This window comes from Coturnix japonica, chromosome 2, assembly GCF_054131305.1.
Source record: "Coturnix japonica strain WE chromosome 2, WE-NBRP24, whole genome shotgun sequence".
Classification (NCBI taxonomy): domain Eukaryota; kingdom Metazoa; phylum Chordata; class Aves; order Galliformes; family Phasianidae; genus Coturnix; species Coturnix japonica.
The window spans coordinates 46,753,954-46,766,306 of record NC_140664.1 but is presented as its reverse complement, the minus strand read 5'-3'; the positions used below and the strand labels follow the sequence as shown (position 1 = coordinate 46,766,306).

General features: G+C 40.9%; 1 long non-coding RNA gene across 1 annotated transcript; it reads right to left on the bottom strand.

Moving 5' to 3' along the window:
* Positions 1-1,355: 1,355 nt before the first annotated feature.
* Positions 1,356-11,901, bottom strand: LOC146761800 (uncharacterized). Its single transcript, XR_014942625.1, has 3 exons — positions 11,520-11,901; positions 3,206-3,388; positions 1,356-1,644 (listed from the first exon to the last, which is right to left on the bottom strand). It is a non-coding gene; the product is annotated as an uncharacterized LOC146761800 (long non-coding RNA).
* Between the last annotated feature and the right edge of the window lie 452 nt (positions 11,902-12,353).

Below are 12,353 nucleotides of genomic sequence, written 5' to 3'. Positions count from 1 at the left end.
CAGTACAGGTCAGACATAGATCCGTTGGAGTGTATTTAGAAGATGGACACAAAAATGATCCAAGGGATGGAATATCTCCCTACAAGGACAGGCAGAGACAGCTGAGACTGCTCAGTCTGGATAGCTGCCTTTCAGTATCTAAAGGTGGGCTATAACACAGAAGGAGACAGACTCTTTAGCAGAGTCTGCTGTGATAGGATAGGGGGAAATTGTTTCAAACTAGAAGAGAGGAGATTTAGACTGGGTGTAAGGAAGAAGTTTTTTACAGTAAGGGTTGTGTGGTACTGGAACAAATATATCAGAGACGTTCTGGATGCCCTGGCTGGACAGGGCTCTAAGCAACCTGATGTAGCTGTAGACATTCCTGTTCATTGTGGAGGAGCTGGACTAGATGACCCCCCAACTCAAACAAATCTATGACTCTGTGATCCTCTGAATGGCTGGCTTCTAGGTTATAGCAGCAATAAAATCAACTAATTATTAGTAGCTCTCCTTTTCTGCAAGGAGGAAATCAAAATGCCAAGTCTAGATAAGAAATGGTTATCCATGGAAGATTTTTGGGTCTATCTATCTTGTCACCTGAGGTGCCCTGTTAAAGCCACAGAAACTGTGAAGTCTTGGAAGCAGATTCAGTGTTCCATCTGTGTGTGTTTGCAGCTGGCTTACTGTTAGCATGGCCAGAGCAGATAATTGGCTTTGTGGATCTGAGCTATGATGACACTAGCCTTCATTCTTGGAAGTTACCTCTGTACACTTTCCAGCCCCAAGCTGGCTGTTTATAACACCCCTTCTTGCATTTTCCTAAAGAATACCATGCCACAAAATTGCAGAGGGGGAAATGGTTTACTGAGAGGGCAGTGAGGCACTGGAACAGCTGCCCAGAGAAACTGAGGTGCCCCATCCCTGGAGGTGCTCAAGGTCATGGCCTGGGCAGCTGGGATTCGGGGGAGCAGTCCTGTCTGTCCATGGTACATGTTGGGACTGGATGGGCTTTTAAGGTTTTCTCCAACTCAATCCGTTCCATGGTTCTATGATACTCCTAAAAACCCACCTTCTTCAGAAAGCTGACAGGACAGATTGCCCAAGCTGTACTTCCCATCTACCGTAGAAAGTCATCAGCAGCTTTGAGTGACCATGGGCAGAGTTGAGCTGAGGTACCGCCAGAGGCAGAAGGCCTGTCTGCCTTGGGCACAGCTGTAGCCCTGCTGCTGCTGCTGCAGCCGGTTGCTTTGATGCCCTGATGTACCTCACTTGGCCCCCAACCTCTGAGGCATTTCTGTGCCTAATTTTAACTAAATGAAAGGGAGGTAGCTGTCTAAATACTGCTTGCTCTTAGTCATCCGACAAGCCTTAACTCCCCCAGGCATCCTTGTTCAAGGACAAGCACAGTATAGCATTCGGGGCAGTAGGTAAGGTGGGATGCTGTCAGCTCATCTTTTTTAAAAGCTCTGCTAAAATATTCAGAGTATTCAGCCACCCACACTGGCTCAAATCATGAGTTTCTCCCACGCTGTGTAGCCTTCAGATGTGTTTAAATAGAACTCCTTTTACCTGAAGATACTGTTGTTTCTCGTTCCTCAGATGAAAAGCATTCATGTCTGAGCTCTGCTCTGCACAGCAGGAAGAAACATGTCAGGGAAGCATCTGGCAATGTTGAGGAGAACAAGTTATAAAGGTCTTAGGTCTGAATCCCTCTTTCCTTCAGCTCTACATCTACAGTATTTAGATATGCTCAATGGTGTTTATGGCACTGTAAGTTCCATTGGTATTAATGTCCAGAAATATTGTTAATGTTTCCCATATCTAATTATTGAATAGCACCTGACATTCCTGAAACTCAAAGATAATTAAGGTAATGTTTTACACTGTGGTCTTTGTGTTTTACTGCTTACACATTTAAACTATTAAATCTGGTAAAATTTAGGAAAAGAAAATAGAATGAATCTGATATTGGCTTTTACTGGGGCTATTAGCCCCACAGAATGGGGCTGTTCTTGCTTCTCTAGGCTTTGACTAAATCTGTTCCTCTGAAATCTTCTGAAACACATTTCATCTTCCATCTCAAATATCGCAATCTCTTATAAAAGGCAGAACCAAAGCAGAAACTCATATTTAAAATAGTAATAATAATAATGCAAATATTTCATTGTAATTAATATGCATATCACATTCATCAATATCTGTTGTTTTGGAAAGGTGTTCTCCAGTGCTTAACACATTCCCAGGAGCACCCACAGAAGGCAGGCAAGGAAGGCTGCTCCACCAATGCCAGCATCTGTAACACTGTGTATTAGAAGTATAGATGAAAAAGAATTTTCTGAGCAATTCGAGTGTAGTGCAAATGAAGTTAGCAGTTTAGATACATTTATAAAAACAAGACTGGTGATTACAAAGCTGGAATGAGTTTGCACTGTGTTTACATCTGTTTCCTGGAAGGCAGAATGTAATCAGAGGAAGAAAAACAAAACAAAACAAAACAGCTTTTAAGATTTTCTTTTTTGTTCGGGGGGTTTTGTTGGTGGCGGATGTTTTATTGTTGCAGGAGAATTTGGAAGATTTCTATATTTTTCTGTGGCGGGATTTAATGAGACAGCTGGTGGTACCCCATGCTGGAACAACAGCTGGTAATGGTCATGTAATGTTTCTGGAGAGTACAACACAAGCCAGCAATCCATGTCTATCAGCTCTCAGTCACCTTCCTTTTAATTAGGTTCAGATATGGTGTCTAAATACAAAGTGAAATATCAGCAGTCCCATACTCCAAAGTGAAGCTTCCTCAGACTACAGATATAACTCGATTGGTTTCATTACTTCTGTCCACTGGACTTTGAAAAGAGTGAAATTCCCAATCACATTCAAGGAGCTTTTTTTCAGAACACTTATCTAACAGCTGTACCCTTATTTTGGTGTGTGTTTAAAACCTTGCAGTAGAAGCCCTTACACCCACAACTAAATCATACTTTACTCAGAATCATTCTCACTAAAGTACAATTAGCTGCAGTTATATGGAAAGTATTCATCTAGCCCTAGGCAGTTGTGGTTTCCATGTACACCCAGGGGATTTAATTCAGTTCTTCTGTCAGTCTTTGAACCCACACAAAACTTTAGCACCCACAGCATCCTTTGGCAAGGAGATCTGCAGGTCAGCTGCCTGTGATGATGTTCTGTTTGGAGCCCAGCATTAGCTTCATCTGATGCCTCCCACCTTGTACTGGTCATATCTCATCCTCTTCTGGAGCTGGCACATGTGAGAGGCGGCAATAGGGTGCAGGCTTTCATCAGCCAAAGAGCAGGCAAGGCTCTTGCTGTCTTTGTCACATGGTGGTGTATCAGGAGTCTGGAGAAGGGGCCAAGTTTCCCAGTTCTGCGATTAAAAGGCAACTCACACCTGACAGTGGAAAAAAATGAAAAAGGAAGAGCTCATTCCTTAGGATCCCTGCCTAAAGTTATTCAGGCAGAGAGATTAATTTTAATCAATAGCTTTCAACACATAACACTGAGAGCAAGCATGCCTTTCAAATAATCAACACGCAGAGCTTATGGGAAGGCCATTCAGACAATATATCTCTTTGATTTAATGGCAGATGTGAATATGGTAAGTCTGGTGGGCTTGAACAAGCATGCTGGAGTCTCTGCACATGTGACTTGGGGTTGGTCTGTATCTGCTTGCCTGAAGAGCAGTAGCTGAAGATGTGGGAGCGTAGGTCTGTCACTCAGTAAATCAGTGGGTATCTTTAACCCAGACAACCTCAGAAGTTCTATTTAAAGCTGTGTAGGTTGAAGCAACCCGAAATTTTTAATAGCCTTGAGTGAACTACTCTGGGGGGCTTTGCTTTGTGCTTTTCATTGCACTTCACTGATATGCTTTCTTTGTGTATATTTTTCTCAACAGTGAACAGATGGCCCCTTGCTGCTCACCACAAATGTGTTATTATGACTTCAACCAAAATCTCCTTTAGAAGAAAGCAAGGCAATGTTTGTTTTCCTTCCAGATAGATAACCTTGAAAAAAGGAAAAAAATGCAATAATACAGTTAAAACAAAACAACAAAACAAAACAAAAAAAGAGGAAAAAAGGGGAAAGTAGGCAAAAAAATAGAAAAATAAAGAAGTAAAATAAAGAAGAAAAAAGGAAAGGGAAGGGATAAAGAACAAAGAGAATAAAGAAAGAGAAAAAAGTGCAAAAAGACAGTGAGCCAACAGGTTCAAAGCTGCTGAACGTACACCTTCAGATATCTGCTTCAAAAATATACCAAAAATCACACAAAACTGTGATAACTTGTTCTTCATTCACTGCAATGTCAAACTGGTCAGCTTGAAGCACTCAGATTCAAAGTATTTATTTCTTAATAGACGCTAACACCCTGTCTGCCTTTAGTATAATGGTCAAATTGGTAAAACGAGACTGACCACCCACTCCCGTAAATCCAAGGTATTCTGGATTGCGTCAGCCAAGAGTCCATTTCCTTTGGGTTATTGCTGTTCCTAAGACTTAAGGGTAACAGAAACCTAATCGAACAATAGCAGTCTCAATTAAAAGTGTGTGATATACACTATTCAGACTCCAAGGTTAGAAAAACACATTTTGAAAGCACAGCTCTATTATTATTATTTACTATTACAGAGTATTAGCCAAGGCAAATATTTTTGTCCTCCAAAAAATATGAAAATCCCAGCAGGGTGGCACACAGCTGACATTCCTGGCTGTTTGCTGTCTTGTTTGGAGCTCTATGTGATTCACAGCTAAAAGGCTGAGACACTTGCCACTGAAGAACTGCAATCACCTCAGAGAAATATACGTCCTAGAGCACTCCAAAATGCAAAGGCAAGCAGAAGTGGGAGGAGGTAATTTACTTTAGATTATTGATACTGGTGTGATGTTACTGTGACTTGTTAAACTCATTCTGTATTGAAGTCTTTGCATAATAGTGGTAACAAGGCCATATTTAATACAGCAGGGCAACCTCACCGTTGTTTTATATAAAAGAACCAAAAAAACAGGACTTGCATTAGCACCTTTAGCATTGCCTTTCTGCTGTAAAACCTACTTTTCTCTGCTCCAAAGCCAAGAAGTCTTTATTTCTGATCTTTCAGGAAAACCACAGAGATAGTGGCTGTACGAGGAAGGGAAATGAGGACTGAACCCATAAAGCTTTCACTGTTTTCATTACACACATATGTTTCTTCTTCTTCAGCCAGAGCCTGGTGGGCTGCCAGGAGCCATGAAATCTGTAAGCCTGGGTGCATGATGAAACAACTGAGAAAGGAAAGGAAGCCATAGTGATTACTGCTTGAGTTAAGAAACATAACCATGGGCTTTCCAGCAGGTCCTTTGCCTTCTCTACTGCTGGCTAAGCACTCCACTACATAGCCCTGATCTTTTCAAACCTGAGCCCTCACAGCACTTGAATCTGTTTCCATGTCTGTGTCTTGGAGGCAATTACAAAGTGAACAGAAAACCAGAGATTCAACAAGTACATGAAGCCCAGGAATGTAATTTTGGCTTTTTCGTAATGAGCAGATTTCATGCTTCCATCCCACACAGCAAAAGATATGAATAACAGCCTGTTATGAAAGTCTTAATTTCTAGTAACCCATATAAAATATAATGTAGCTATAGAATTGATTCTAAGGTCTTACAGTAGACTATGTAAAAATAGGTATCTGAAATCTTGCGAACAAAGAAAACAATCCCATGCTACAAACTTTTTAGTTGTGATTACACTTACGAAAGTAGGACAGCAATAATCAGCTGCTCAAATTAACCTGTATGCCTTTCCTGCATTGAGAAAAACATATAATAAGCCACAATACCTCAGTTTAATGACTGTTAATTACAAGCAGATGAGGCACATTTTGTTAAGGAACTTAAATGAAAGAAAGAGTCAGGAATATTTTTCTCATTTCTCACTTAAAGAAACTGAGTATTTAATAAATCAACTCATAGTCAGAAGAGCCCCAAACATCTCATCCAAGGAAAAGAGCATCTCCATCTTTTAAAAGCATTGGTGAAGCACTAAGGTGTATTCTGTTTCTGTTGAAGTCTATGGGAAATGGGTATTCGACTTCAACTGAATCAGATGTTGTTCCTTACTGTATAACTCACAGAAGCTCACAGATACTTGGAGAACGCTAAGTAATATTGGGGAAAGAGTGTGAGCACAAAGAAAATAGAGAATTATTAGTCTGTTTTTAGTTCTTTGTGTATTACATATCCATTAATAAGAAAAGTAAAATGTCAGTTAATGGAGACAGAGCAAAGAATACAATTGATATTTTAATCTTCTCTTAGATCAGATTATAAAAGTTAATTAGCCCCATATTTACACTTTGTTTCTGTATCTGAACACAGAAGTGCACAGTACAAAATTGATTCTTAGTCTTCCCCTACAAAACTGTCTTTTCAAGATGGATGGAAAAACGTAATATTCTCTGTGTCACAGTGACAGAGCAACCTTCTCCTTTCTCAGTAATAGGCCCTACAACACAGCTAATTAATGTCAGCTGCTGCCTCATAGAGAGCTTGGCAGCTGCACAGCTTCACACAGTTTGTGAAATAAGTGCCACCAGCAGCATTTCACAGAAAGGGGAATGGGGGCAAAGATGGCAAGTGCCTGATCCTAAATCACTCAGCATGCCAGCATCAAGTGCACGCTCAGGGACATGGTAAGGGCCCCCCAGGGCCTTAGCTAGCCTTACTGTGCTCCTCCAGGAATCCCCTTTGCACAGCAGCCAGCTGGCCAAGAGACCAAGGCAACATAGCTACATATAAAATACAAACCAGGAGGGATGAGAATGGGCTCCCAATGGAAAATACCTCAAAGATTTCAGCTCCTGTCAACAAAGCATGCATCCCAATACAGACCCTACTGTCAGCAATAATGTCTCTTATTGTCTCTTGCTCCCAATAGAAAGAATAATGTTGAAGGGAAGTCAGTTAATGCATGGAGACAATGAACTTTGTCATGCCAGATGCCCCCTCCTACACAGGCCTCTGTTTCTTTCTTGTAGTGAAGGTTACAAAAGGGAAGGTGCAGCCTCACCAGTGTCAAGGGATGATCACCTCTCTGCTCCTGCTGACTGCACTGTTTTTGATACAAGCCAGGATGCCATTGGCCTTCTTGGCTACCTGGGCACAGAGCTGGGTCATGTTCAGTCAGCTGTTGAATAATATCTCCAGATGGGCATAGGTAAGCATAGTTCATGTGGCAGCAAAGTGGAAGAGAGGGGAAGAGTTTTGGCTTTGCTGTGGGGCTACCGCTATCTGTGGATCCCGGTAGTCTATGGTAGAGAGTGGTGATCACTGTCTCTGTGCTACCAGGATGCAATTTCATGAAGAGAAGCTAGGAGAAATAAAAATGAGATTAAGTTACTTTATGAAACCTACCACTGTATTTTTTTTTTTCATGTCTTGAAAACATGCAATTGAAAGTTTTCACCCTTAGCAGAAAGGAAATGGCTCAGCTCTAAGATCAGCAAGGCAGTGGATATTTTTATTTATAGTTTGTTCTTGTTGCTTTTTGGCTGTTTGATGTTTGTTGTTTTATTTGTTAGCAGTAGTGATCACAGTGCTTGAGCCTTGATGGAACACTTCCTCAGAATTGCCACTAGCCAGCAATACTGTCAGGCTGGACCATCCTCATGCAAACTCCATAAAATAATAAGTCAAACTACTGTATTTAAATATATATCTGTTCAGAATGTGGGTTAAGAGAAGTGGGAATGCAGGCCGCAATTTATGGCTTCCTCTTCATTTGATGCACAAGAATCCATATACACGGCTTACATAGATATGAAGTAGATAAGAACAGTAATTCAATCTCAATTCCTTGCAAAAATTGACATCATTTATCTTTCTTTCCTGCTTTAAGGGGAAAACAACCAATGTGAACTGGAAGAGCAGTTCAACAACTATTGATTCCATGTGCCTGCCTTCTTCTATTGAAGGAACAGAGAAATCTCCACAGCCTGGAGGATGAGATGCTTCAGACACAGAAAAAAACAGAGGTTTGGCTCCATTTTCAGCCAAGAAGCACCACCTCTCCTGTGCCAGTTCATCTCTGATTTTCTTTCATTCCTGGCCACATTGGATAAAAAAACAGAGGTCAGACTCTCAGAGATGTTTCCTAAGCCTTACTTAACTCCTGGGGGAAACCAGCACCTACCACTGTCTTGGAAGACTTGAACCAAAGATTTTTATGTCAGTGGGAAGATTCCTGCTCTTTGGCCTGATCCTCCATGTAAAGCATAGAGCAATTTGGCCACAGCTGTTGTTTGGAAAATGGAATATGGTATTTTTCATCCACTTCTGTTTTATGCTACACCCCACACAGAACATATTGCAATAGTTAGCTAATATTTACTGGGGGTGTATCACAGCCAACTAGTGTCACATTAGAAAGAACAGGCAAAGCAGAAATAGACAGAAACTGGTTTTTCTCCCACACAGATGCCCCACAGCAGTGAGTCCGGTAAGACATGAAAGAAAGGTACTATCCATCAAAAAGGAAAGGTGTACCTTTGCATTAGACATATGTACCTCCTTCTCTTCCTCTCTTCGCTAACTCACAGATGAGGCTAGTCTTCTACCAGAAGGCTGGTCTTCTACCACCATTACATGTTACTACACATCAGTATACTCCAGCCACATTTGAAATAGTAGACTCCTGCATGAAGCCCAGCCACTCAAACAACTAAATGATCTTGCATCACCAAGTATCAAACAAGAAAACTCCACTCTGTTATTTACAAGTGTGCCTCATACAGGTAGCACTTTTCTCCTTATGCACAATATTTTGTCCTTACCACTCATTACTGAGTGTTATTTAGGTCTCTTAAAATTCTGCTTTTACCCGTATCGCTACAGATCAGTAACATTCTCATGCAACAAGGTTTTTGGCAACAACAGACTACAGGTTTGCCCACCTGCATAAATATTTGCATGTTCAAACCCTTCTGCTGTAAATCTCTAAGAGCTGATGTGCCAGTAATTATTCCAACTAAACTGGTGCCTTCAGAAATCATGCCACCTGAATTAATGGCTTCACATTGAAGTGGTGGTGATATGAGAGCTGAATCAGGCCTCAGACTCTTTTACCAACCTATGGCATTTTATGTCTCTGTCCAAAGTTACTAACATGAACAGATAAAAAGTCCATAGGAAGAAAAGCAATGTGGAAGAGAAGAAGGGAGTACAAGTCTTGCCTGCAGGCCATAATGGTTTTAAAAGAGGTACAGTGTTAGAACTGGAGAACTTCCTGGTCCCCTTGTTTTATTATTGTGTTTTGAAACAGCCATTTATAGAAGAGATCTATGTTGTGTGCTGTTTATTGCTAACACATGTCTCATGCTTGGCAAACAGGCAGCTTGGGAATGACATTTTCCAAATAATCAACACCATCACCAAAAACTGCCTGCATCTTTGCTTTGGACTTAATAATAAGTTTTTTCCCCTAAACAAGATAACTTTCTCACGCTAGTGCCAAATGGAATATATTAAGATCTAATGATGGCTAAGAACATTATGGACTGCAGAAGCAGGGCTGGTGGTGTGAGGGCACATCTTGGACCTTAGGACAAACAGCTGCATGTGTACCAGACACAGAGAGGAGCCTTTGGGCATTGACTACAATACAAATAACGCACTAGAGCAGCATGGTTTGGCAAGCCCAGCCTGAGACTTTGCAGAGATCTGGGAGTCCATCACAAGACATTCTGCAAGACACATTCCCCAGAGCAAGCAGTAAGAACTGTGGAAAACAAGGGTAGCACAGGACATGGAAGCAGCCAGTTTATGGCTCACCAGAGTCCCAAACAGACAGTTACTATTAATATTGTTTTACATACATATGTGGTACCTCTCTGAAATGAAAAAGAAGTGAGGAGGAACATTTGAAATATCTGCCTCATTATCCTCTCAACATATACATGCCAATGTAGATGGACACCACAATAATAGAGATAAGACGGGCTGTGCAGTCCTGTGGCTCCCTTGCCTTCACCAAAAAGCACAGCAATGTAGTAGGCAATGCAGGACGTGCTCTGGCCACTAACTTCTGCCCACTTGTTCCCAGCAAAGCCATGCTCTAAACCTTGATAATCTGAATAGACACATCCAATATCCAGGGAATGCAGAGAAACCACTCATCTATTCTTTGGACTCCCTCCCTCCCATTTAATTTTCATTGATGCAAAGATAACACTTGCAAAATACATAGCCCAGCCATTATCAAGATGGCGATTTGAGGGTGAGCTACTGGAATGCCTAAGACACTCCACTTCTCTGGAATAGAGACCATCACATTTACTTGTTTATTATGTGGCCTAGCAAAGTTTTTCAGTGATATTTCATTCATCAGAACCCAACAACACAGCCAAGTACCTGCTATGAGTAACCCACTGTAGAAAACACATAGCTTGGAGACAGGATTAGCACCATAGTAAAGGAAGCAGTAAGTACTGTCACTTATCTTTTCTTCCACATAACCTTCCTATGAGATGGCATTTTGCAATTAAGCTCCCCATATGTGCTTTTCTTCCTGGTGGGGATAATGCTACTGGTGTGGCTCCATGCTCCTGACATTACCTTTTCACACAGACTTTGAACCTATGACCTTGCTTTTGTGGAGCAAGGCTAATGGCATGTGTATTGTCATTGCAAGCACTCTTCCTTTACATGAACTGTATGCAAATGTCTGCTGTACTTAACTTAAAGCTTATGCTTCAGACACACTTCAGATTGTATGTGAAGGTTGCTGATTAGCTGGCTTTCTTTTACAGCTTACCTGAGAAAGGTGCACTGTTCACCTAACTCACCACAATGTACAAAAAGATGAGGATTATCTGTAGGTCATTTGTTGAACATAATTAGCTTTCTGTCATAATGGTTTATTTCTTGAAATACATTGATTCTTATGCCTTAAAAAGAATTGCTCTCTTGGAATACCTACCAACTTTTCAGTGGAAATATATCTTCCACACCTTGTTTTCCCGTACTTTCAGTCAGCTCTCATACCCTGTGTGTGAACCCTGAGAAGATCCAGCAGCCTTAAAAGTCAAGGTCTGACACAAGGTGAAAAATCAGAGAATGCTCTGTCACACATACCAAACTGATGGGTTGCATTTTCACAGTATTATATTTCTCCTAAAATAAAAGAGTTCAGAATTCACAAAAAATCTCATCTCCCACACATTAAACAAAAGCAAAGCTTTCTCTTTTAACACTTCTGAGAATAGAGCTCAGTTTTGTACAGAATAAGGGCCCTACACCCCTGCTCTGGTGAGGGCTGCCAGTCACTAAAAAGGTGTTGCTCTGGTGAGAAGAGAATGGGGCAGGACTGAAGGACCATAGACAGAAGCTCTGCTGTCGTCTATTTAGCTAAAGCATGTTGAAATAATTCCCCACCACACCCATGTGAATCACTTGTTTTTGTGTTTTATCAAAATACTCAATAGTTCAAAGCCAGAAAGATCCCCATAGATATCCAGCTTATCCTACACCCTTTTCAAATGTTTTCTTACCATTTTCTGCTCCATTCCTTCTCCTTTTAGCTTTTTCTGTCCTCTCTGGAGGCCTGCTCTTTCCACAGTAAGGTTAGTCGCCACTGCTGTAGGTATAGCTCTTGATTTCCAAATCTGTTCTCCTTCTTACACCACATAAAAGTCGCAGCTAAACTACAGAAACAAAAAACAGAGGGGTGGAAAACCTGGTAGTATGCATGGCATCAAAGTGCTAGGAGAACAAAGCTTAAATGACAAGCCCTTAATAATTCACCTGTGACTATTTTCCTGAATTCTTACACACTCCGGTGTGAAATGACTGCATTTTATTGTGTTACATTTGACACTACAACTCTGGCCTTTGGTATTAATGAGAATGCCCTTCATCTATAGCTGCTTTTTCTCCTTTTCTTTGATTCATTAGTTGTTTACTGCAGGCTATTAACAACCTGAGAACTAGCTTTAATCCGCGGCCAGAGTCTTTAAATATAATACATCATCAACAGGTAATTATTCACTTTGAACTCTTTCCTCCTTTTTTCTTAGCCCTGTGAGGTGATGTCTGGGGCTTTAAAGAATGGTAACAGAGTTCTTCCATCAAAGCATTAAAATTAGTAACACAAATGTCAAGAAGTTAATTTGCATACTTTAAACACAAGGATGCCCAATCTCTTTTCTTTCTTCTTTGTTTTATTTTAATTCCTGCTACAGCTTTGGAGAGCTTTTCATGCATTCAATTTTCATGCAATTTATACCAATGGGTAACTGCACTATAAATACTCCGCACTGTAAGTTCACTAGGAGCCTTTGCCCCCTTCATCCATGCTCAAGAGGATTTTATTTCAGTCATCCCAT